General features: G+C 42.0%; 1 protein-coding gene across 1 annotated transcript in view; it reads left to right on the top strand.

Moving 5' to 3' along the window:
* L3MBTL2 (L3MBTL histone methyl-lysine binding protein 2) overlaps positions 1-26,818 on the top strand; it is a 1,942,600-nt gene that overhangs the window by 688,742 nt on the left and 1,227,040 nt on the right. The gene's annotated exons all lie outside the window — the stretch shown is intronic.

Consider the following 26,818-nt stretch of genomic DNA (forward strand, 5'->3'; position numbering starts at 1 on the left):
CAGGCCCTGACAGATCGTTTGTTACAGCTCCTTCATGCCCCTCTAAAGAACTTCCTCTTTAGACTCCCTGATGAGAGAGTATTCAAATGACTGGAGGAAAGGGAAAAGACTGCAGTCAGTTCAACATTTTTTTTGTTTGTTTTCTTTATAAAGCTCCAAGATTTGCTAAGAATTACCATTCAAAATCTTGACTTTTCTTCCCCAAGCAAGAGAGAGGCAAAGCTCAGGAGAAGAATCCAAGGTATGAGAAAGAATATCAAGAAAAGCATAAGTACAGGCTTTGGAGGCCCTCAAGGTTATCACCCCCCAAGTGAACAGCTGTGTCACATTCAAGCTGCCACATCCATCCCCCAGAAAATCCACCCTTAATTCTAAGACAGAGCACATGTTCCTCCTCTTTCTTACAAATAGGGAGCCATCTGAGTTTACAGAAATGTGACTGAAGCTAACACAGTACCAGTGGATCCTAAACATTCTGAGGCAGGGTTACCAATTGCAATTCCTAAGCAGACGAAGCTCATTTAGTTCCAGTCTTGCTTAGAGGATCATCTAGGACAAGGAGCCATAAAAAATGTGCTAATATGAGTGGAGAGCTTGGGGTTTTACTCAAGATTGCTTCTGGTGTCAATTAAAAAAGATGCCTAGCAAGACTAAACAAGTACTTATTAGTCTCAAAGTTCAAAATGCATACCCAACAAGTCTTATGCCTCTTACTCCCTTAATCATCAGTAGTTACCTTTGATGTAAAGGATGCCTGCCTGCACATCCCCGTAACAAAGGTGCACATAAGGTTTCTCAGATTTGAAGCAGAGAAAGACATTTACCAGATCACGGACCAACTCTTTAGCTTGTCTGCAGCATCCAGGTTGGTAATTGCCATTTGCAAGACTAAGTACATACACATTTACCACCTTGGGTTTTGCCGTATTCAGACTTAGTAGGAGGAGGCCCTGCAGTCCATATTTGCATGTTTCAGGCAGTTTGACCCTCCCTTATCCTGCCCAAATCTCAGCGGATCTCTGCAAGGAACGCAGTGTTCCTAGGGCGCCTTTCTGGATAGAGACAACAAAAAGCCTTAATAACCAAAGACCAGGTCGTCTTTCATGTAGTTTCTCCAGATGATAATGGAGGGTTTCTCTCTTTGCAAGGGAGGTAACACTGAATGCCGTTCTACATAGCATCTTGCATCTGATGATGCCACCAGTGAGTCTACATTTGAGAAAACTGTGTAATGGTACCGTTGAAACCAGTGGTGTCAATTCATTTAGTTTTAGTTTTATATCCAGGTCAGGTGTTTTTTGTCAACCAGAAGGAAAGTTGTGGCTGACCGTGCCAAAGGGTTAAAGGAATTTATTTGGTAGGGGGGATAGAGGGCAAGAGTTAAGTACGGTAAATTGATTCTCCTCTTACAGCAAAGTGGTGTTGGGATTACCTAATTCAAAGGCATACTTTAGAGTTACATAGTTAAAGTTGTTATGCAGAATTCGTGCAGAAGTTGTAAATAGAGTGATTGAATGGGGGGGAGTTCAGGAAATAAGGCGATATTAGGATTTTGAATTTCAGTCCTTAACATCTACCATACAGTACATTATAAGGTAGCACATGGTATTCTAAAAATTAAGCCAACATGAAAATGGACAAATAGATTTCACCAATATGGATGATGACTACAAGTAGGTACATATAAAATAGATGAGGGGGCTGGAATCTACTGGAAAAAATTAGCAAAGGAGCAACGGTATTGGGAGAAATAACTAGGGAGGGAAAGGTAATAGAGTGGGATGAGGTCAAGTAGAAGTCTGGACTGCAGGTTTGAGACTGCATTCTTAACTGGGATTGATAGACTATAGACAGAGAAAGGGATAGGGAAGTGCTGAGTGAAAGACCATATCTGCTTGACTTTTAGTTGAGTCTAGAACAGCAGCTGCTGTTTAAAAAAAAAAAGATAATTAGTAGGGCATATAAAATATTGTGTGATTACTATAACAATCACTCCAAAGAGGTTAGAGGGACTGGAAAGGCACATTTACAAAGCAACAGTAGGAGGACTTTTGTATGTGTCCCTGTATACAGTAAAGTCCAGAAGATTTAAGATTTTTGCACAAAAGTATATGCATAAGTATTTTATACCCCAAGTAAACTCCAGAGTATTTTTCCTGAGATAGCAAATATTGGAGGTGTGATGGGAAAGGTAATTGAGAACATGTTTTTGGGTAGCTTAATAACCTGACATATTGCTTTGTTAAAAATGTGGGGTCAAATGATTGTAAATAAGGAAATGATTCTTTTGAGCTGATATATAGGATCTAACGTGCCTGAACTGAGTGCTAAAAAAATTACTAGAAAATGGAAATCAAATTCTAAACCAACTGTAACTGAAGCATTGAATGTTTTAGAGGAGATAAAAGAACTTTAGTGGGATCTTTAGAAAAAGGGAAGGAACAAATTACGTAGAAATAAATGGGTTATGTGGGAACAATGCATGCAAGAATGATGTTCAGGAGGAGGAGTAAAGTTTAAGGGAAGGCAAGAATAGAGTAATTTTATGTAATGTTGGAATAAATCAAAATGGTTAAAAAAAAGAAGTTATGTACTTAACGTAACGTTCTATGTATGTTGTCCGTTTTCATACTTCCTCAACTTGTGGCTTTGGTTCCAATCCTTTGAACTGACTCTGCTGCTATCATAGCTTGTAGTAACCAAAAAGCACTGTATTTTAACCCTTCCCTATAAATGCACCTATCCCAGGTACCTCAGATTGAGTTTGCTAATAGACGGAAGGAAATATTAACCGTACGACATTCAGTGAGACTATATCCGGAATCACAATTGTACACCAAGAATAATAGTACATTAGTCACCCGTTCCTCTATAAATCCAAGTGCATGGGGGTTGGAGGGATGGGATTTGTGCCCTGACTGAACTAATGATAAAATAGAACAATCCTCCTGAAGATGGAGAGGACCCAAACTGTAAACGCAGGTAATGCCTGTCAGAAAAGGGTATTCTGTGGCCACATTTCTGACTACCTTTAAATCCAGCAGAAGCTTTTTCTTTTCTACCATATCCACTCTCACACATGCACACTGAAAGATTAAAAAGAGGACAGAACTGCAAACTTTTTTTTTTAACAGAAGGATAGAAATTTAGTAATACAAAAAGGTTGTATTAATGATAAGTCTACATGGAGAGTAGAAGAAAAATATCAACAGTGATATTGAGAGTACACCAGAGTGTATTGAAAGGGGAAAGCAAAGCTCAAGAACTAATGTACTACAAGCTTAGAATGGGTAAGGGATTTATAAGATTAAGCGAAAAGTAGGGTGTATGTGTATTACTTAGAGTTGAAAAAATATAGAAAAATTACTTACCTGCTCAAAAGCAATTGGCACCACGTATGACACGAAAAGCGGCAAACGAAATCTGATGTAACTGGGATAGGTGCATTATGGTAAAATAAAACTAACTTGACAATGCAATCCAATGGAGAAGTTTAATGCAACAAAGCTTTCAGGTTCAACAACTCTGAAGGGTTGTTGAACATGAAAGTTTTGTTGTATTAAACTACTCCATTGGATTGCGTTTTCAAGTTAGTTTTATTTTACTTTAGTTTGCTTTATACATGAATATTGGCTTTACTCTGGGTGCATTATGGGTAAGGGATAAGCTCGAGAGTTTTTGGTTACTGTGTGTTATGAGTGGCCGAGTCAGTTCTGAGGATCGGAACCAAACCCACAGGTTGAGGATAGAATGAAAATTGGCATCATAGGTTCATAGGTTCATAGATTAGTACTAAGCTAACTGCCCTTGCGAGCCATTTTAAGCCTAGCCAATTATCCCTTGTGAGACTCAAACCCTGCACCTTGTGTTTGTAAGGCAAACACTTTAACCATTAGGCCACCCTCCCAACCCCTTCAGATCTTAACATTTATGCTGCATGAAAATTATAGAGATGTTAATGGTTTGTTTTGTTTGTTATTGTATGTATACGTGTCACTTTTTTTAAAATTGTCATGTTTAATAAAGATATTGAAAAAAGGGGGAGGAGTGTCAATGCATTCAATCTGAAGAGGTCACAATAACCTTTTTGCCTCCTATCATAAAAGGAAAGCTCAGAGTGAGAAGAGCAGGTACACTTGAAGCCAGGGGCAACTATCAAGTTAGTCTCTGCCCCCCCCCCCCACCCACACACACACACACACACCCCACAGATTCCTTAGACATAACCAGAGGAGGTTCTAGTGGGACATCTGAGGCTCCATAGTACTTCGTATGAAAGAACAAGGCAAACGCACATGAAAGTAAAGCAGATGATGATGGCTGTAGCAGTAAAAGCATTTAAACAGATCTGGATAACTGGCATCCTCCATATCTCCACAGGTAAAGCCACAGCAATTTAATATAGCATCAAGGCAGGCTTACCCACTCTTGTTTCGTTTGCTGAATTGCATTGCAAGCTTGAAAAGTAGCCCAGGACTTGGGACTGAACTTTAATGCATCTTGCATCCCATCAGAGGAAAATGTAGCAGACAAGCTAAGCAGGTCACATGCTTGAATGGATGCTGAGCAGAGATAATATTCTTTGATGTTCTATATTACTGTTGCAGTGTTCTTCACCTTAGGTTACTCTTAACAAGGATAGTCCAATACCTGGCTAGTGTACCAAAGTCTTGTGATCTTGTATGCATCATATGTAACATGTATGCTCCCCATTCAGGATGTAGGGCATAAACGTGACGTATGAATGCAGTTACCCAGAACTTCTTTGCCGGCAGTCCGAATGCCATCATCACTCATCAGTTTGAAAGCCATTTTGCTGTGCTGAATACCAAGCCATTTGAGAAGTGCCCTGTTGGGGTCTTTTTTTCTTTTTTCCTTGGTCTTGTTCTTTTCTAGTCATCTAGAGTTCATGTCACCCAAGAAAGGAAAATGTAAGTGTGGGCGACAGATTCCCAGAAAGTATCATCAAGAACAGTGCCTTTTGTTTGGGTGCTTCCCATGACCATATGTCCTGTAGCATTTGCAAAGCATTTATACCCAAGACTCTTAGAAGCCAGTTGTCTTCCCTGGCCATCTGTTTTGGGAAACACAGGCTTAAACTGTTAGCCCAAGGTAGCACGGCAGAATCTTCTAACCCTGAGGTCCTATTAAACAAGAAAAAGGCCAAGAAATCTTCTTATGATTATTTGGTTGTCCAGCCTCCACCGGACATCTCTCTAGAAGAGGGGGAAAGCTCTGTAGAATGTCTGGTGTCTACTTTAGATTCCTGTGCTGCAATCCTGTCAGAGCCCAGCATGGATCCTTCCTTTTGCATGTCCTCTCAGGCTTTGTAGGCGTCTCCTCCAGACATCAAGGGGGGGGGACACAGTTGATCATCTTGGAGGGCCCTAAAGATATTCTGCAAATTCTGGTCATATAAGAGGTTCTGGGTACTCTTATTGAATCTCATCAAGGTTTAGAACCTCTGGTGTTTTTTAGGGTTGACATCCCTGCTAAGAAAAAACAGAATACTAAACGTGCTTCTGTACACCATAAAGACCCTTAAAGGGAATGGCAGGAGTTTACTCAGGACCTATTCAATGCCTTAATGGCCCTGAAGCCTCCTCAAGTGGTTTCTCTGTCATAACCCCCCTTGGACTGCTACTCTTTCCAAGCGGCTAGGGAAATTGGCTCCACAGATGAAGATTCAGAGTCTGATGTTGAGTCCCTGTCCTACTCTTCCCAGATGCCTTTGATTTATGGTTCTGATGAAGAAGAGTCTGAGAGTCCCAAGTTTCCTTTTGAAAAATTGTCTATTGGAGACACTAAAAGTAGAATGATGGAATACTTCAAGTGGGATTCTTTTCAAGTGTCTAATATCCAGAAATGTTATGAGCTGCTTCAGGTGGGTACTCCTAAATGTTCTGCAGTACCTCTTGTGTTGGCTGCTTTGTTAGACACCTTTGTAGTTGCCTCTAAGTCCCCTGATTTTCCTCCTCCTATGCTAAAGAAACCTGATAAGTTCCTGAGGATTGTCCGTTCTTATTTAAATGTCATTCTGTTGACCCTGCTGTGGTGTCACAAGCCTTCAAAACTTTTGCCCTCTTCCAAGCTTCTGCCTTCTGATAAAGATAGTAGAGCAATGGAGAGAATTGGTAAGAAAGTTTATACTGCATCTACTTTGGCCTTTCGGGCCATCAGTTATTAGACTCCCTTGACCAAATATGGTCTGGCCTTCATTCCTCAGGCACTTGAGCTTATTTCTGATCTCCCTGATTCTGAAGCAAAATCTTCTGTTTCGTCTATTGTAAGTTCTATCTCTCGGGTGGCTCATCACTGTCGAGTGTAGTTATGATGCTGCTAATGCATCTTCTAGAGCTGCTGCCTTTGAGTCTGTCATGAAGTGTTATTCTTGGCTTCACCTGCAGTCTTTACTTGGAAACATTAAGGCCAAGTTGCTGGATGCTTCTTTGGATAGTAAAATCTCTTTGGGGCTGAAGCCTGTGATATGTTTAACCCTGTTCAGGAAAAAAGTAAAGCTTTGTAGGACCTTAAATATATTTTTGTATCCCCTATCCCTAAGTTCCAAAGGAACTATATCCTACTAGGTATACTTTTGTTCACAGGCAACCTTGTCAGGCTGCTAAAGACAGGAAGGGTGGTAGGCAAGCTCCTCCTGCTAAGTCTTCTCAGGTTCCGAAGCCTCCTTTATCTGGCAAGCCTAATTCTCTTTCACATCTTTCCCCCCTTATCCCTCGGCCAGGTTTCCTTGTCCCTCTGGCTGTCCATCTGCCTTCCAAGCTCTCATTTCATCACCTCGGATTATCTGTCATCCATCAGTGTTATTTCATGGTATGGAAATCTCTCCATCCTTTTTCAGGGATTCCCAAACCTCCTCTGGAACAAGTTCCTCATTTCTCGGAGGTCCTTGCATCCCTGTTCAACCATGGGAACTATTCAACCTGCCCTTCCTTCACAAGTAGGAAAGGGATTTTACTCCAGGATGTTCCTGGTCCCAGAAAAGGATCTCTCCTTTCTGAACACCTTTCTCAAGTTCTCTTCTTTTTGGATGCTTGCTTTTCAAACCCTGTTTCCACTTGTACTACCCCAGGCTTTTCTGGTGTTCTTGGATCTGAAGGATGCTTACCTTCATACTCCTATTCACCCTCTTTTCAGGAAATATTTACTTTTCTCCGTTTCTTCCTCTCATTTTCAGTGCTCTAATTTGCCCGTTGGCTGCTCTGCTACCCCAAGGGTATTCACAAAATGCCCAGTTCCTGTGATTGCCTTTTGCAGGCTCAAAGGCATTCAGAGTTTTCCTCATCTAGATGACCTATTGCTTCAGGCGGCTTTTCCCAGTTGCCTGTTACAGGATCAGAAGTTCACCATATCTCTCCTCCAAGGTCTGGGGTTCAATTTCAACTTTCAATAGTCTGCCTGTACCCCCTCTCAGGGTCATGTGCATCTGTGTTGCAGGATTCTGACAGTGCAGGTGTTGACCTCTCTTATATCTCCAAAAGTTCTGTCCTTGACAGCTTTCTTTCAGTCTCTTCTTCCTCTGCTTGCTGTTCCAGCTTGAGAATTTCTTCAAACCCTGGGATTCATGGTCTCTTCTATTCCAGTGTTCTCTCTTGCCAGACTCCACATGTGGAAGCTTCAGTGTTACCTCAAGTCAGTTTGGCTTCAGCATTTCTACCCTGTGCCTCTACTTCCTTGTTTAAAGTGAAAATTTGAGTGGTGGATTTAGCAACTTATCCTCAACCCAGGCCTGCCCTTTCAGCCTTCAGTTTTTCAGACATGGGGTGAGGGGGATTCCTATGGTTACCTGAAAGGTAAAGGTCTCTGCCCCCCCCCCCCCAATCAGAAGTCAGACCATATTAACATCAGAGATATGAGACCTCTGATTCTGACCCTTCAGGTTCCCCATGCTCTCTCCAGGCCTTCTGAAGGTTTACATGGACAAAAACCACAGTGATATGGTATGTCAACAAGTAGGGGGCAAAGTCTTACCTTCTCTGCAGTTTTACTCTTCAGGCCTGGGATATGGCACTCCATTATCAGTTAAACTCTTCAATGTCTATTACTTCACAGGGCAATCAAGTGGGAGACTCTCTGAGCAAGTCAAAAACACAGGCTGTCTAATAGATGCTTCACAGATGTGTATTTGTAGACATAGTCCATTGCTGGGGTGTTCCTCACATAGATTGTTTTGCCTTCCCCTGTGACCAGGCAGTTCATCCTTTTCTGTTCCAGAATGCTGTGCCATCTGGAGTGGAAGACAGTTGCCCTTTCATTTCCTTGGAATGGGATGTTTCTCAATGCCTTGTCTTCCCTTCTCCTGCTCCCAAAAGTCATACAGAAAATTCAGCTGGACTCCCCAAAAATCTTGCTAAAGACTGCCTTTTGGCCAAGACAGCCCTGGTTCCTCCTTTAATGCATCTGGCTAGGGGCAATCACCAGAAGTTATCTCAATGGTTGGACATCCTCACACAGACGGGGGGGGGGGGGGTCACTCTATCCTCACTTGTCCACTCCAACTAGTACTGTAGGTGATAGCAATTCATAGGTTGGTACTAGGCTATCGACCCTAGGGCCTATACAAGCCTAGCCAAACAATTCCCAGGATATTTCTTCTCACAATATTTACTTCGCTGGACCCCCGTCTAGCAGGGTGACTGACATGATCCCCAGGGTGAATTTCCTATCTCCCATCCAATCATGAAGGTTCCTTTTGAAGAGGGCCAAGGAGGCGCTCTGCTTGACATGTATGGGCAGTCTATTCCAGAGTATGGGGAGTCTCTGGGTCAGGAACCTATCCCTCCAGCATGTTTTGTTCATTGTGATGACAAGGTTTAGATTCCTGGAGCATGTGGCTCAGAGATTGAGATTTCTTTAAGTGGAGCATGTCCGGCAGCTCAGGGTTTGACATGGTCTTGTATGTTAAGCAGGGATCGCCTCTGAGTAGACGATATGCCACAGAGTATACCTGGAGTTCTTTTTAGACTGTCAGCATAGGGCATCTGCTTTAGGCCTGTGATTCTTTGTGAGGTATTTCTGTGGCCTTTCCAGCTGTTGCAGATGTCTTGTGAGGTACATACCAAATGGGGGGTTGTACTCTATAATGGGTCTAATGAGGGATGAGTACAGTGGGACAATGACCTCCTTTTTTCTGGATGAAAAGCTCTTAGTGATGAGGTGTGCCACATAGAATGATTTCTTGGACTGTTGTGGCGATATGGTTAATCAAAGATGAGACCACTGTCTATCTGTGTCCCTAAGTCTCTCATCATACTTTCGGTATTTAGTGTACTGCCACCTATGGCACCAAGCATCTGTTTCTGTAAGGCCCTTTTGTAGAATATCTACATCATTTGGGGATTCAATAATGGCTCCCAGTTTGCAGTCATCTGCAAACTTTAACTAGAGTCCCTTAGTGTTGGCCTGTACTTCAGAGAAGTACTCCACTTGTCACTTGCGTGGTGCTGGATTTGGAGTCTGCTACTTTTACAGTCTGGGTTCTGTCAGTAAGCCAGTTGGCAACCCATCGAGTGACGTAGGGATTTATGCCCAGCTTAGTAAATTTATCTATGATTCCAGAGTGGGGGGTGGTATCAAAGTCCTTGACGAGGTCCAGATAGGCTGTGTGGACCACCTTACCCTCGTCCACAGCTCTGGAGACTGATTCTAAGAAGTCAGTCAGGTTCTGGAGACCAGATCGGCCCTTCACGAACCCAAACAGGGTGAGGTCCAGTGTTTGAAGGTTGCCAATGTCTAAGTTCCATGATAATGCGTTCCATGCCCTTGCAGATCAGACTCATCAGACTGATGGGATGGTAGTTCCCGGGATCCAAGGTGGATCCCCCGTTGTGGAGTGGGATAACTGTAGCTGTGTACCACTCAGTGGGCACGAAGCCTGAGGTGAGGCTATGATTAGGTATGACACTTAGATGAGGTGCCAGTTCATTTTGTAGTTCATGTAATACACAGCCCGGGATGTCATCTGATCCTTGGATGCTGTATTCTCTTAGCTTTGAAGAATGCAGTTTCTACCTGTGTGGCCATGATTACCCAAATTTGGCAATCTTTTGGTATTGAGATGGGCCCTTTAGGGGGTGAGAGGGGGGGTGAAGTTGGCACTAAATTGATCTGCCAGGATATTGGCAATATCCTTCGGATCAGTATATTTAATGCCATTTTGTTGTAGCTCAGAGCAGATCTGAGCATTGCCATTTAGATTCTTGACATAATTACAGTATGCCTTGTGGTTGTCTTTGGAATATTTGGCAATTTTATTTTTGTAACTAGCTTTGGAGGATTTTATGAAAGATCTCAGTTTCTTACCGAGGCTGGTAAGGAAGTTTTTTACATCCTGGGATTTTCCTATTTTCTACAACAGTTTCTTCCTTCTATTGTATATTTTTTTATGGCAGGGGACCACCAGATTGGCTTCCTTTTTTTGGAGGAGAGCATCTTGGTTCTATTTGGCATGGCATGATTCATGCACGAGTGGATGTGCCTCGTACAGTGCCTTAGTGTAGGATTCAGCAGTCGAACTTTCAGCTCGCGTCTGTGTGGGTGCCATGACGTTTGTCACTTCTGACTTAAGTAGTATGAAGTTGGCTTTGGAGAAGTTTTTTTGTGGAGGTTTCCTTACTGAGGGTGGGGGTGGGATGTGGATGTAGAGTGATTTGTTTATGGTCAGAACTGACCAAAGAGGGGGGTGACCACTGCTATGGAGCATCTGTCTCCCATGTTGGTAATGACCAGGTCTAGGACAATGGATTAGTTCATCCAGGGCATTGGAAAATTATGAATTCCAAGAACCGTTGAGAAAAGGTATTTGTACCTGAGCAGTTTTCCCAGTTAATGGCAGGGTAGTTTAAATCACCCAGTATTAGGGTGTTTGGTTGCATCTTAATATTTTCCAGTATGTTTAGAAAGGTGTAAGAATCTTGGGACATGGTGGGGATCTGTAGCAAGCTACAATTTGGATTGCAGTCTTACCTACTGTTAGTTGCATCTGGAGATTTTCCGATGCATTGTGTTGGGCAACTAGCCTGGAGGTGTGAATATCCTTGGTGAATATGGACACTCCTCCACCTTTAGTGTTTCGGTCTTGGTTTGGTGGCCAAAACGTGTGGTAAGAGTTGTAGCATGGTATTGCAGGGGGTTCTCTCTGGCGTCTTGAACCAGGTGTCATTTACTGCACAGATATCTATGTTCTCCATTTTTAGGAGTGCCTCGAGAGAGTGCATTTTGAGGTTTAGACTTCTAGCATTACCTTTAGATTTTGCATGCTTGTATCTGTTACAGTGCTGGTTTTGTCCTTTAAATCTTGCCTAAAAAAGGCATTTTAGGGATGGCAAGAGCTTTAGCCAATAACCTGAATCCCAGGGGTGACAGGTGCAGACCATCTCTGGCAAAGCATTGTGGTTTGTCAATCATGTCGTCCCAGGCAGACAGATACTGGATCCCCTTTGACACCAGCAGCTTAGCCAATTGTTGAAGTCAGTCATTTTGTCCTTATACTGTGGTATCATTCTGGGCGAAGGCAAGATGCTACTCAGGGCTAGGGTCATACCTGCCTGGGCCACATGATCCAAGAGCTCTTCCATGTCTCTCTTCAGGTATTCCAGGGCGGTACGTCTAAAGTCTTTCACTCCAACATGGGCAATGACAGAGTCATATTTGTACTTGTTGTGGAGTGACTTGAGTGCATGTTATGTGGCAGATCCTGGCACCCGACAGGAAGCTGACTGTAATTTTCTCCTTGCTCAGCCTGGTGAGTGGGACACCAGTGTGCCTGACTGTAGAGTCCCCTATGACTAGTGTTGGGTGCATTGTCTTGCCTTAGGGGCTGCTGTTGGGTGGCACACTGGTGTTGTGAGCTGTGTCACTTTGGTTTTGACTGGTGTTTGCATTTCAGCTTGGGAGGTCCTTGTTGTTTGGGCAGGTTAATGTTAAGGACCTCCGCATATGTGGGTTTAGTGTTGCTATGTGTGGATGTTGATGGTGTGGGTTTTGAAGGGCTACGTGTTGCTTGAGGTGTGTAGTACAGATGTTAACCTTCTCCTCTTGACTGTCTAGCACAATCTTGGCTGGAGAGAGCTTTGCTTCCAATTTGGCTATGAAAGTGCATCTCTCACAGGTTGTAGGAGGAGAGGGTTGTCTGTGTACATGAGGCAGTTGCTGCATTGCCCCAGTATGCCCAGATTCACCAGGTAGAAAGGAGAAATCACTGAAAGCTGACCCTTGGACAGCCTGTGTAGGTGCTTTTTTTTGTAAAGTACAAGAGCTGTTTTCCCTTACCTGTGTAAGGTACTTTGCAATTATATGATTTTTTTAGGAATCTCTTTTCTGAGGACGTGCTCAGGATTTTACAGTAGGCAGGAAAACCTGCATCTAGAAAGTCTTATTTATCCAAATGGTAGATGGTTTTTGTTTGGTGCCATACTCATAACCAGGACCCTTTTTTCATTTGGGGGGGGGGGGGGGCTCTGGTGTTCTCCTGTTTGTGTCAGTTGCTCCAATCTAACTTGTCCTGTTTTTCTGCAAAGGCCCGTCTGTCAGCTGTTTCTTTTCTTGTGAGCCTGCAGGTATAGCTTCTTTGCATCATTGAACCTGGAAGACTGACTTATTGCTTGCGCTTCTGCTCTGAGGGTTTCTGAGCTTCAGGCCCTTATGGCCATCCCTCCTTTATAAGCTTTTCACAGGGAGAAGGGTGTTCCTTCGTACTAATCCTCCTTTTATGGCCAAGGTTGTTAGTGTTTTCTGAATCAGGCAGTACAACTCCCGTCTTTTTTTCCTTCTCTGTCTGCAAGTGAGAAGGTCCTTCATACCTTGGATTTGCCTAGACAGCTTTGGTATTGTTTGGATAAAACGAAGGTCATTTGTAAGTCTGACAAGCTTTTTTTTTCATTTCATACTAGGACATTGGGTTTGACTGTTTCTAAGCAAACCATCTCCTCCTGGATTCTAAGGCCATTTCTTTTTGTTATTGTCACAGCAAGTGTCTGTTTCAGTTAAAGCTCACTCCACTAGGGCTGTTGCCTCTTCTGGTGCTTTGTCCAAGGGGTTGGACACCAATTTCTTCATTGAAGCTGCTCATTGGTCTTCAGTGCAAACCTTTCCTAAGCATTATAAATTGAATATGGTTTCTAGGGCCAGAGCAGGTTTTGCTAGAGCCATTCTGCGTGGGTTTGTTGAGGGCTTTTTCCAGACTAGACTTCCACCTCCCAATCCTTTTCTTGAACTTTTGTACTCTTCCTACTGTGAAGAATACTGCAACAGTGATCTAGAAGAAAATAGTACAGTTATGTAAAATCTTACAGTAACAATAGATGTCCTTCTCTTCACTGTTGCAGTATTTGTTCCCTCCTCCTCACCCTTTTCTTCTTTTTGGGTTTTGTTTGGTTTTCTTCCTGAGGGTCTGCCTTTTCTATTTTCTATTTTGATTTTCTCCTCCTGGATGTGCATAGCCTCCTTTGTCCTATGGAGACTGTTTGTTTTCTTCTTGGGCAATTTAGTTCTGGGTAAATGCGTTCGTACATCACCTTTATGCTCTATGCCCTGAATGGTGAGCATGCTTGTAACATACAGTGCATGCTAGATCTAAAGGCTTTAGTATATACTGGCTGGGGATGGGCCTTCCTTGCAGGAGATCCAAGGTGAAATACTGCAACAGTGAAAAGGACATGTACTGTTATGGTAAGATTTTACATACCTGTACTGTCTGATCTTCAGGTCTAGAAGTAGGCATTTCTGACCTAAACAGTAAGGTACCCAAAGAAGTCTTTTTGGAGGACAGCAGCAAATCTTACAAGCTTGAAAATAAATGTTTTTTCCTTTCCATGAGTTGGCCTGTTTCTGCATGATTTCCTTCTGCTACCCTTAATCCCAGGGTTTAAACAAATGTAAAGGATAGGCCAAAAAATGCTTCTGATCCCTTTTGACCTGATCATTATTGTTTTCCCCTCTTGCTATGTCTAGCAAGGGTAGAACAAATACTGTTATGTCAGTGAGTAGACTACTTTGGATGAAATAAAGGGCCCTCACTGCATACCCAAACTCATCATTCCAAGGCTGACAGCATGGTTTTAGTACTCATCCCTTCCAGGCATGTTTTTAGTGGACATTCTATGTATAATGAGGGTAGCTAGGGAACTGAATACAATTAAATGATAACCTGACATAGTGAAAGTGATTCTCCATCTGGTGCCTTGCCACAGACCAAGGCCATTATTAAGCTGAAGTCTCTCTGGTTCTCAGCTGCTCGTTAGGACTTTACTATCCTGGGCTGTCTTATGCTTCTATGAAGGTACATGTTTAAGCTGTCTTAGCTGGTCTACCTTTAGGCCTTCTCTTATTCTCTCTATTGCCAGTCAAGCAGTTCTTAAAGGGCGTACTCTAATAGACCACCCAAAAAGGAAATTGCTCCACCATGAGTCTCAGCTGTATATTAGAGAAACAAACTCGGACACCCTTTGAGTCTGCTGCTAAAGCTGCCCTAAAGTACTCTTCCTGGAAGATGCTGTTTTCGAGGCTGTGACATTTGCTACAAAAATGTGTAAGCTGCAAGCATTAATGCGTAAAGATCCCATCTATAGTTATTTTATGTCCTTTACAACATTCAGTTCTTCAATTACAGGTGGTTTGGACTGTGATTTCCATTTTGTCAAAATTTTTTTTTTTGGTAGCCAGTGACATTAAACATAGTGTAGGCAATTCAGATCATGTGTCACAACCAGAGTTCTCAACTTTTACCAACAGAATTTGGAAGAAAGTAAAAAAAAAAAAAAAAAAAAAAAAAACTAAGGAAGAGGCCCCAAATTTAGGGATGCCTTTTAAATGTTGACACTGTTGTCTTAAAAATTCTCAAAATGATTTCTAATTTTAGGAGGAGTGGAACAAAACTTTGAGAAAAGTCAGGGGGTGTCCCTAAAAAAATAGGGACATTTGAGAGGTCTGGTCCCAGCTCAAAAAAAATAATTTCCTTTGTTACAGCCACATGCTTCCCTAACATTTCTGACCGAGTACTGTGGATAATTTTTACAACTCGTTTGACAACTCATTTCCCAAAAACATATTCCCAGTTACCACTCTCTTTCTATCATACCTTCAACATGTGCTATGTACCAGGGGGAAAAAAAAAATCTGTGAAGTCTGTTTAGGATATAGAAATACTTCAACAAACACCTCAAAGTAAAAATCCTAAACCTTCTGGACTTCGTCACATAGTTGGAAGCCGTACAGATGTCCTCTCATTGTTCCTTTGTAAATTGCCTTTTCCCTCTCTCTTCCTAGTCTTTTCTAGCCTCCTTTGATTGATTTATAAAATCATGCAATATGTTATATGCTGTACTTATTCCTTTTTTAACCGTGACTGTTGTAAACATGACTACATGTTTTACCTGAGCTGGTCTTTTACATAGCCTCTCCTGTCTCATTCTCTTTGCCTGTACTCTGAGATCAGTCCCTGGTGGGGAGGGCGGTTTCCAACCTGCACTTTTTTTTAAATACCTTTATTGAATTATCACTTAAGACTTAGGCAGGCACACATTTATGTAAAAGAACATAACCCATATTAATATGTTCACAGTTGCAATGGTATATTTCTGCCTTCCCTCACTCCTTCTTCAAAACATTATTCTGCATTTATTGTTCCTACTATTTCTATTTTTTCTATGTAATTTGCTCTTGCACTTTTCTAAAGATCCTACTTCAGTTCTTTTATCACTGTTCCAATATTCACTACTGTTATACCAATTTGATCACCCAGTATTTCTGACAGAGTACTCTGTAGGGAATTTCTGAAGTCTTGACAAATCATTACACTCTGAAAACGTGTGTTCCTAGTTACTCTTTCAACCCCATCACACCTCCAGCATTTGCCATCTACCAGAGGAAAAATTATTTCAGTCTGCTTGGGGTATAAAAATACGTATGCAAACTCTTTCAAGGAAAAATCCTAAATCTTAACTTTGTTGCATATTTGGGAGCCATACATATGTCTTGTCATTGTTTCCTTGTGAATTGCTTATCCAATCTCTCTTCCAAACATTTTCTGATATTCTCTGACTGATTCCTGTATTTATTGTGCAATATTTTGTATACCCTACTAAGTATTCCTTTATTAACAGCATTTTCTTTTCCAGACTAAACTAGAAACTGTCAGAGCAGGTCTATGACTTAAGATTTATCTATCCCTTTCTATTTTGCTTAAACTCTGATATCAATCCCTGGTAAGTAAGACAGTCTCTGGCCTGCAGTCCAAATGGTTTCTTGGCCTCTTCTCACTTTACCCTTCTGTCTCTAGCTATTTGCTCCAAATACCTTGATACCTTTGCCAGTTTCTCCGGTAAATTCTAGTCCCCTCCCTGTACCTGTAATTGTAGTCACCCCTGTCGGCAGAATCTCCTTTCTTGATTCTCATGTTGGCTTAGTTCTTAGAATACCTTTTGCTACTTTATAAATATAGTATTGTTTGACTGCTGCTGTCCTCCTTAAGTGTGTGCATCCAAAGTCCTGCTCTCCTTATTTCTTGAATTTCCCCTGCTTCATCATCATCTATTTCCACTTTGAATTATAGCTTTCTCTTGCATTATATATATCAGCCTTAACTATGTATATCTAAAATATCCCTTCCAAGTCATGTATTTCTAAACCATCTTGTTCTCTTGGAAGGATCACCTTATCCCACTTGACTCTTGCCTCTTCACCTCACAGATAAAATCCTTTAACTCTATTAATTACTGTCCAAATATTTCCGCTGGTTGATAAAATTATGCCTGACCTTTATGTAAAACTAAAAAATATATTCACTGCTTGTATCTTGCTGTCCATATCCATAAACAAGATCTTCAAGCTTCTTAGTTTTTGTATTATCTTTTGTTTGACATCTTCCCATATATGCTTAGCTGCCTTAACAAAATTCTTTTTAATCCATAGTCATAAATACTTCATTTTGTCACATTCCAGTAAATATAGGTATTGCTGAACCATTTCATGTGTGGGCATGTGGTTCATAGCTATAGCATTTTCGTATTCATTAATTTCATATCCTGAGAAGACTTGAAATGGTCTCAGAATATTCCACAACACAGAGATATCCTTTTCTGATTGTATCATGTACAAAATAATATTGTTTGTAAATAAAGCAAATGTTTTTAATTACCATGCCAGATGTATCTGTGAATTTCTGAGACCCATATTTCTTTGCCACTGACTCTAAATATAATGCAAATAAGGGGACAGAGGACACCCCTGTCTGGTTCCCCTGTTCAGATACAACTTATCAGAGAGGAACCCTGCCACTTTAATTTTTGCCTCCAGTTTTGTCATATATTCTCCAAATTAAACTTATTGTGTCAGGGAAATACAAATGGTTTCATTGTCCTTCTCATAGCATCCCAGCTTACTCTGTTGAATGCTTCCCTGGATCAAGACCCACAAAGAGCAGCTGTATTTTCTTGTATTCTGCTTTACTCTGTATTATCATTGTTCTAGTAATGTTGTCAAATGTTTGCCTCCCCTCCCCAAAACCACATTGACCCATATCTGTCAATTTTGGCAACATCTTTGTCATTTATTTAGCTGGTATAGACATAAACACTTCATAATCATGTTTGAAAATTGAAATGGTCTGTATGAAGCTGGGTCTTATGGGTCTTTAATGTCTTTAGGTATTATAGCCACCTTAGCTTTCTTCCAGATTGTTGGTGCTTCTACCCCTTTTAAAATACTGTTAAACAAAACCTTCCAGATGTTTAGTACTTTCTTCCCCCCTAGCTTCCAAACTTCCACAGGAATACCATCTGTTCCTGGAGATTTTTCTGCAGATTGATTTTTGCATCACAGTTTTTATCTCATCTCCTATCTTAACTGTTAATTGCTGATCTTTGATCTCCAACTTTGGCATACACGTTTTCCGTAAATTTTCCCATTTGTACTTTTTCTTGCTTTTCACATTCCTCTGCTTTATACAAATTTTCATAAAATTTCCAGAATATCTCTAATACCTCTACAGGATCTCTGGTTATTTTTTTTTTTTTTTTATAGGTTCATAGGTTCGTACTAGGCTATCTGCCCAAGGGCATTTATAAGCCTAGCCCATAGTTATTTGGCTTTCGCCACCCCTTTAGTTTGAATAAAACTATGCCTATTATTTTGCTGTGCCTCTGTCAAGCAGTGACACTGAAGTAATCCCTGGGGTATATCTGCGATCCCCCATCCATTGGTCAAGATTCCTCTTGAACAAGGCCAGCGAGGTGCTCTGCCTCACATGTACCGGGATTTTGTTCCACAGCATAGGGAGTCTCTGGGTGATGAATCTGTCCCTCCAGCACGTTCTATTAATAACCGTGTATAGGTTCATAGGTTGTCCTTAAGTTTAGGAACAACTGTCCTTCTACTTTCTGTTGCCTGAGTCTTGTGCTAAAAGTTTTTATGCTCTGAAGTTTATTTAAAAAAAAAAAAAAAAAAGTTGCTTATCAGCAATCTTTATAAGCTCATGCATGTTATCCAGATACTCCCTTATTTTCTGTTTAGCAGTCTGCATTCATGCTGCCTCTTGTTCTGTGAGATTTCCTTCATTTTGCAATGCTTTAACCTGTGTCAGACCCTGTAAATAAGTACTGTTACTTAACTATGTCTCTCTTTTATTGCTGTCCTATTTTTAAACTCCACTTTCATTTTATCCCACTCATTGGTTATAACTTATGAAGAAATTTCTATCTTCCCTAATAACTGTTGAATAATTTCCACTACTCATTCTTTAAATTCCTCTCTTTTTTAACAGGTAGGTGGGGAAGCACTGGTGCCTCATTTGTACTTCATTACCCTTTTTTTTTTGTCTTGGTTATCGGTGCATGATAGGAAATAGTTATTGGATGTGGGACGAAACATTCAATTAAATGCACGTTTCTGAGAAATATAATTTGTCTATGGTAGCCCAATTATTGTATGTTGCAAATTCTCTTGAGTTGCAGCTACTGAATTCACGACTTCTATACCAAATACTTTTCTAAATTAATTCAGAAATCTACCTTCTTTTGCTATATTATCCTTCTAGGTCCCCCAGATTAATCCTCACTGTTGCAAATCAAATTCCAGTCCCCACTTATAAGTTATATTCACTGCTGTTACTAATTACTTTTCTCAAATTTAGAAAAGTATTTGGTATTTTTCTTCTTTAGCAGTCTCATACTCAGCCAGTTCTTTCTTCATTTCAGCCTCTGACTTTTTGTTTGCAGTTTTATCAGCTCATCTGAATACCTGTTTAAAGCATCTCCCATTTTTTTCTAGCCTTTTGTTATTTGATCTGATAAATTCATTCAGTGTTTTGTTTATTTTAATCAACTCTGAGTATATTTGACTTATTTTTTCCCTCTATATTACTGGAAGCCATGTCTTGCACCAAAGCTGGAGTTTGAACTGCTTTTCATGGAATAGTTTGCAGGATTCTTCTCACTGATGTTCATCGTGCATACAGCTGCAGTAATCACATATGGGGTTCTCTGCTGTCAGGCGGTCCCTCGGTCGGCCGAATTCCAAAGTCTAGGTCCGACATCGGTTGTTGTCGCTTTCTTTCCTGACGTCAGTGTGACAGGGGTATATAAGACACAGCCGATGCCATATTATTCAGTCTTTTTTGCCACGCGGTGCCCGAAGCAGAAGCAGTTCACAAGTGCCGGTCGGCCAGCTCCTGAATTTACAGAAAATTGGAAACCGAAGTCTTCTTTAAAGCTAAGTACCCCGTTGGGGAAACTTTTCTTGCCTCAGACCGATGTCAGACAAAGTTAATAATTGTATTTCTTGTGGGACGCAAATACCGCATAAGGATTTCCATTCCCTCTGCATACCTTGTTTAGGCCCAGACCACGACGTCTCGGGCTGTCGCTTTTGTGCTACTTTCAATAAACGCACTATTAAAAGTCGGGCGGAGTTCGCCCAACATTATTTTGGTAAAGCCTTTGATTATAAAATGTCATCGGAGACTCCGACTACAGTTTTGTCCAAAAAAAACCGCAAGGACCGACACGCGAGGCCCGCGGTCTCCACCGACACCATGCCAAAACCGGCTGCACGTGGTCCGGTTCTCAGTGAGACTCCTATGCAGTCCTTGACTACCGACGACACTTCCTTGGCGGTGTCTTCTGTAACCGAGACCGCAGGTTTCTCGGCCCTTACTCAGACTACAAACACCGAAGCCACTGTGAGTGTTGAGCCTCCTAATGTGGACAGGTCCACTTCCACCCAGGGTGTCTTTAGACCCTCATCTTCCTTTTCCATTAAGGCCTTTAAGTCCAAATCAGCCATGCAGCCCAAGAGGCCTGTTGCTCAGGGCCCATCCCCAGGCCCCATGCCTAAAAAGCAGATGCTTAAAATGGCTGAGGATTTAATTACTCTTATCAGGGGTTCCCAACCCCCTCCAGACAAGAGACCCAGAGTGGAGGAAGATTCTCCCTCTTCTGAACAGGGCTGCATTTTCTCAGAACATTCTGATGTAGAGGAACACTCGTACTCTCCTTATGAAGATTCCGATGCAGAACAGTCCATTCCTTCTGTATCTCCCCCAGAGGATTTTTCTTTTAGGGAAACCTTGCACACCTTGAGGGAACACTTCCATTGGGAAGGCCAAGACTTTTCTGATTCCAAGAAAAGGCTTAGGGAATTTCTTTTGTTACCTCAACACAGACCTCTGTCTATACCTCCTGTCTTGGACATACTTGATGATGTTTACTCGGAGGCTTGTCTTAGTCCGGAGTCCCTGCCTCCTGCCCCAGTCAAACCTGATAGGTACTACAGAGTTCCTAACTCTCACCAATTTCTTTTCAAAAGCCATAATGCTGACCCTGAAACTATTTCTCAAGGCCCCAAGGGAATGAAGGCTTCTACAGCCAAGAATCCACTTCCTTCCAAAAGAGAATCTAGATCCTTAGAAAGGTGGGGAAAAAAGGTATACACCTCAGCCACCCTAGCCATGAGGGCCTTAAATTGTCAGTTCCATATACTTAAATATCAGCAGTTCCTGTTATCACAATTAAGAAATAAAATGTCTCAACCTGAACAACCAGATTTGAAGGAATTGCAGGATATGATGCATAGTGCAGAACAAGTGGGTAAACACACCTTACAATGTGGCTATGATGCCTTGGAGGCCTCAAGTAGAGCTGCTGTTACGGGATCAGTCATTCGTAGACATGCCTGGCTTAGGGAACAAAGCCTGCCTGATCATGTTAAAGCTAAACTACTAGATGCTCCTTTACAAAAGGATGTACTATTTGGTACTAATGCTGAGGAGATACTACGGAAAATGGAAGAAAAAGCTAAATCTATGCAAACTGTGAAGGCTTTTCTACAGGTACAGCCACCTCATTTTAGCAGAAATTGGCCTTCTAAAAACTGGTCCTTTCCAGCCACGGACAAGCCCCAAAGAGGTAGATACAGGCGCACAAGGGGCAGAGGACAATCTCAAGGATCATATAGAGGCAGACAATGGCAAACTCCAGCACCAAGAGGTGGCGAAGAGAGTGCACAACAATACAGAAAACAAACCCAATGACTTCCTCCTTTTCATGCCAAGCAAGTCTCAGCTGGCAGCTCCTTTGGGAGGAAAGCTGGCATTATTTACAAGAAATTGGCATATCACAACAGACAAATGGATCCTGGACATTATAAACAGAGGCTACAGATTTCATTTTCACACACTTCCAAAAATGAGAGGCATGCCAAACCTGCCACACAATCAAAGGGCAGAGGCACAAATACAAATTTCAAAACTCATGGACATGAAAGCTATTCAAGAGGTACCTACTCACGAACAAGGTCAAGGTTTTTATTCCAGACTATTTCTGGTACCAAGGAAAGGAACCGACTGGAGACCAATTTTGGACTTATCCATCCTAAATACATTTCTACTCGTACCAAAATTCAAGATGCTCACATTACAGCAGCTTCTTCCCATGCTGGGCAAGGAGTTTTGGCTGGTAACATTGGACCTCAAGGAGGCATACCTGCATGTCCCAATCAGACAAAGCTGCAGAAGATACCTCAGATTTCTTGCAGGTTCAATCCACTATCAATTCTCTGCATTGCCCTTTGGCTTATCTACTGCGCCCAGAGTATTCACAAAATGCCTGACATCAGTAATTGCCTACTGCAGACTTCTAGGGATACAAATTTACCCTTATTTGGACGACTGCCTGATCCAAGTGGACAGCAAGCACATACTTCTGGAACATCTGGCTTATGCAACATGGTTACTGAATTCTCTGGGATACACAATCAACAAAGAGAAATCCAGGCTAACACCATCTCAGAAAATAACTTTCCTGGGTGCCAACTTGGACACAAACACCCAGATGGCCTACCTTACGCCAGAAAAACAGGGGCAACTAACTTAGTACTTCAAAATACTAGCAAATTGTACCAGGCTTACTGCAAGGAAAATCCTGCAGGCTCTGGGCTTCATGGCATCTTGCATTCTTTTAATCCCATGTGCAAAGTTGCATATGAGAAAACTTCAATGGTACCTAAAAAACCTATGGTCTCAACACAGCCACAATTTGGAAACAATAATACCAATAATTCCATGTTTGCAAAAGGAATTTCTATGGTGGGCCCAAGCATGTCAAGCAAACACAGGTCTCCCATTCTGCAAGCCTCAAGCAAATCAAGTCATCACAACAGACGCCTCGGACTACGCCTGGGGGGCGCACATGACAGGCAGGTGCATTCAGGGCAAATGGTCCCAAAAGGAAAAGCACCTTCATATCAATCAAAAAGAAATGCTAGCAGTGATAAATGCAATTACAGCATTCAAGGACCTCCTGCATCCAGGACAATTATTGATAAGAACAGACAACACCACAGTAATGTGGTACATAAACAAACAAGAAGGAACACATTCATACCCCCTTTGCAGACTAGCCATGACACTTTGGAACTTGGCTCTGGAATGGCAAATCGAACTTCAAGCACAGTACTTGCCAGGTTTGGAAAACACGCTGGCAGACAATCTAAGCAGAAATATGGCAGATCCGCACGAATGGAAGTTGCTTCCTCAGGTGTTTACAAAGATAATCCAAGCGTGGGGAAGGCCAGACATAGATCTCTTCGCCTCCCACAGGAATCATCAATTGGAAAAGTTTTGTTCAAGGACCTTTCATCCAAAGGCCTGGAGAGTGGATGCCTTTTCATTCAGTTGGACAGCATGGACAGTTTACGCTTTCCCACCTCTGCCTCTTCTGCCCAAGGTGCTCTTGAAAGCAAGAGCAGACAGACCGAAGATGATACTGATTGCTCCAGACTGGCCAAGACAGCACTGGTACCCACTCCTGAGGAGCCTAACACATACTCCTCCCTGGCCTCTACCTCTAATGCCTCTTCTGCTGACTCAGCACAGCTACAAAACTCTTCACAGTCAGCTGAAAACACTCAATCTCGCTGCATGGAAAATTCCTTAACACCACAACAGACCCTACTCCCCAAAGAGGTGCAGGACGTCATTCTGGAGGCCAGAAGGCCATTTACTAGAAAGGCTTACTCCGCAAAATGGAAACGGTTTTGCTCTTGGAATGAGAAAAAAGGCCAGGACCCTAGAAAACTGAATTTGCCTCAGGTATTACAGTATCTAGCCGAGTTGCTGAACAGTGGACTTTCATTTTTCTCCATAAAAATCCATGCCTCAGCCATTTCTGCATAATTCAACACGGATCGACCGTTATTCTCTCACCCACTTTTAAGACAGTTCCTCAGAGGGGCTAAGAATACAAGACCACCAAGGAAACAACCAGTGCCAGCCTGGGATCTTAATTACATTCTAGAAAAATTAACATTGCCTCCCTTTGAACCAGCTGCCTCAACAGATTTGCAATATTTGTCCTGGAAAACAGCTTTCCTTCTGGCCATTACCTCAGCTCGTAGGGTTTCGGAACTACAAGCCCTCATGGCTGTTCAGCCCTTTATCATCTTCCATCAGGACAGGGTTTCCCTTCGAACCAACCCGTCATTTATGCCTAAAGTGGTATCCAGGGTAGCTTTAAATCAAGCCATACACTTACCTACCTTTTACCCCAATCCTCTAAACAAAGGGGAAAGACTGCTACATTCCTTAGACATCCATAGACAGCTACGTTGTTATTTGGACAGAACAAAACCTTTCAGGAAATCAGAACAACTTTTTGTGTCCTATGCTGTAGGAGCTCAAGGGAAGCCTGTTACCAAACAGACAATTTCAAAATGGATAGGCCACTGCATACGATTTTGTTACTCCTATCATGAGAAATCTGTCCCTACAGGCATCAGATCCCACTCCACCAGGGCCACAGCTACCTCTACAGCCTTCCTCAGAGGAGTTCCTACCAAAGATATTTTGGAGGCAGCCACTTGGAGTTCTGTGCATACCTTCACAAAACACTACCACCTGCCTTTATATTCCAAAACTAGAGCAGGCTTTGCCACTGCTGTGTTGCAGGGCATTCTGGCTCATCCCAGTTCCACCTAGTGCCTACCACCCTGTGCGTAGCTTTGGGATTCCACCCATATGTGATTACTGCAGCTGTATGCACGATGAACATAGTGCAGTTTTGAACCTACCATAAATGTAGATGTTCGAGTGCTAATACAGCTGCACTACAGGTTTCCCTCCCTCCTTCCCCTCTTGGTAAAGGACTAGTGGCTAACACCTCCTCTTACAACCTAATTTGGGTTATCCTCCTATGGTGTATTTGCTTGCAACTACTGTTTTTTGATTACATTGCATTGCTTGAATATATTTTTATATATAATTTATGTATTGCCTTCCTTCTGGGGGCACCTGACATCTGGGGCAAGAAAGACTGAATAATATGGCGTCGGCTGTGTCTTATATACCCTTGTCGCACTGACGTTAGGAAAGAAAGCGACAACAACCGACGCCGGACCTAGACTTTGGAATTCGGCCGACCGAGGGGACCGCCTGACGGCAGAGAACCCCATATGTGATTACTGCAGCTGTATTAGCACTCGAACATCTACATTTATGGTAGGTACAAAACTGTACTTTTTCTCTTCACCTTTTCTAGTTGATTTTCTGTCAGGTTCTCTTAGTTTCTTCTTTGCTGGAATCTTGGCAGTGTACTTACTAGCCAGTAACTGACTTTACTAAAAGTGGCAGAGTTCCTAGCCCTTGTCTTTCAGTTTTTTTTTTACCCTGTGAGCACAGAAGTTTAACGTTTGATCATTATGCTGTCATCTTGGACAAGCCAAGCTTGTACCTTTTTTGATTTTCCACAGAATCACTTAGGGTTGCCACCTTTCTGTGTGGCAAAAGCCAGACAAAAAAACCACACCCTTGTATTACCCACATCCTTGCCTCTCTCCGACTATTTCCCGCCCATTTTATGACATTGTTGCCTACTTCATTGTGATGAGGGATGTCTTTTGTCTTTTCCCATTTTTTAAGAAGTGCCAACATCACTTAAGCGATGCTTTTCAACTAGGAAGCTCATCCAAGTCTGCATTATTATGAACTCCATCATTCTGTTTATACAGATAAACAGAATACCAGAGTTTGTATAGTGCTTTCTGGACTAACATTCTGATTTCCCCTTAGTCCGGAAAAATACTGGATAGGTGGCAATGCTAGAGTCACTCTGCACCCCAACCTCACTTTCCATGAATCAGGCTGATCACCTCCCAATATTTCTTTCAAACCCACAATACAAGAAAAAGCAAATATTTGCTTGCCTTGAACATTCTTAGGCAACTCAGATTCTGTCCAGGTAGAACTAAGGGAATCAGAAAATGAAATCCGGTATTTGTCAATTTTGCTAGTGGCAGGGAAAAGAAACCTGTTATTAAGCAGCTGTCAGATTGACTTGCTCACTGTATTGGGTTTTATTATTCTTATCAGAAATTTGTGCCGTGCCATGGCATGTACCACTAGAGTGACAGAAGCCACCACAGTGTTCCTTAGAGATATGGTACCCAGTCAATTTTGAAAATGGCTACCTGGTCTTCTGTCCAGTCCACACCTTCTCCAAACATTACAATTTGGGTTTTGCATCCAGGGCCAGGGCAGATTTTGCTACAGCCAGTTTTCAAGGTCTGCTGTCCTAATAGCCTGATCAGGACCAGCAACTCATTGGCCCTTATACTCTGGGAATCTTCCCAGAAGTGATGGCTGCAGTAGTGAATTTTAGAAAGAAAAGAACAGTTGTGTTAGAAACGTACAAACTTATATTAATTGTAGATGTTTGAGTATTTTCATTGTTTTAATCCATATTCCCCTCCTGGCATCCTTCTTTTTACCCTGCTTGGCATCCTGGAGTTTGTCTGTGGTTCCCTTTTCACTTTATTTTCCACCTTCCCTCTCATATTCCCACCAGATTCCATCCTTCATTTAACTCTGCATAGAACCTGGAGAGGCAGATTGATGCCTTATGGGTGAATACTTGTCCTTGGGGAGAAGTTCACTAGATGCATTTATGATGCAGGGCATAAGACAAGTTCCTTGTCTGGCCTAGACAAGAAGGATCAGATGATTGCATTGGTTGACTCTGACTGATGTCCTGCTATCTAAGTGGGGGTGAGTTGGCAAAGCTAGGAGGGCAAAAATAAAACTCCATGTCCAGTAGGCCATTGGGCTGTTATAGTCAAGAATCTCAGAAGTGTGATGACTGCAACAGTTATTCTGCTTGAACGTCTATTATTATACTAAATTATTGTACTGTAATGGATATCAGCTTAATAAGCATTATTCAAGACTCTTGCTGAGCACTGATGAGACAAATTGTGTGTATTAGCTATGAGACTAGGCCAGTTGACCACCTTTATGAAAGGGAACAATGTTGACTAA

The sequence above is a fragment of the Protopterus annectens genome, chromosome 1.part1, assembly GCF_019279795.1.
Source record: "Protopterus annectens isolate FY-2018-M chromosome 1.part1, PAN1.0, whole genome shotgun sequence".
In the NCBI taxonomy this organism is placed as follows: domain Eukaryota; kingdom Metazoa; phylum Chordata; order Ceratodontiformes; family Protopteridae; genus Protopterus; species Protopterus annectens.